The 449-nt window shown below is 43.2% G+C and overlaps 1 pseudogene; it reads left to right on the forward strand.

Annotated features, from left to right (window-relative positions):
• Positions 1–207: 207 nt before the first annotated feature.
• LOC103771654 lies at positions 208–342 on the forward strand (annotated as a pseudogene).
• Positions 343–449: the final 107 nt, after the last annotated feature.

The following is a 449-nucleotide window of genomic DNA, read 5'->3' on the forward strand; positions in this document are numbered from 1 at the left end:
TAATGACAGTCTAATATGGCATTAGCTTTTTTTAACCCAGGCAGTTTGTACACAGTGATTACCTGTGAGAATTCAAGGTCATTTTCTGTCACAGCAGACCCTCCTTGGGAATACTAGATTGATGCTCTTCCAACTTCTACTGTCTCAGTAAGGAAAACAAGAACTGTCTCTCTCCACTGACAGATGAACTTGCTTTCTCTTGTCTAGGACTGCCTTAAAGCTTGTCAAGAACAGATGGAGGCAGCGCTAGTAAACAGCCTTAGGCAAGGCCGGCAGCAGCAGCAGCAAAGCAATCCTTCCAAGACAGTGGATGAATGGGACCAGGCCAGCACTCCCACAGATGTGAGATGTATCAACCTGTGAGGATACTGGCACAGAAAGTCATGCTTGCTCTCCCAGCCCTTTTATTTTTTGTTGTTATTATTTTTAGGGTGATTTTTTTTTTTTTT

The sequence above is a fragment of the Merops nubicus genome, unplaced genomic scaffold (genome assembly GCF_000691845.1).
Source record: "Merops nubicus isolate BGI_N331 unplaced genomic scaffold, ASM69184v1 scaffold40604, whole genome shotgun sequence".
NCBI classification, from domain to species: Eukaryota; Metazoa; Chordata; class Aves; order Coraciiformes; family Meropidae; genus Merops; species Merops nubicus.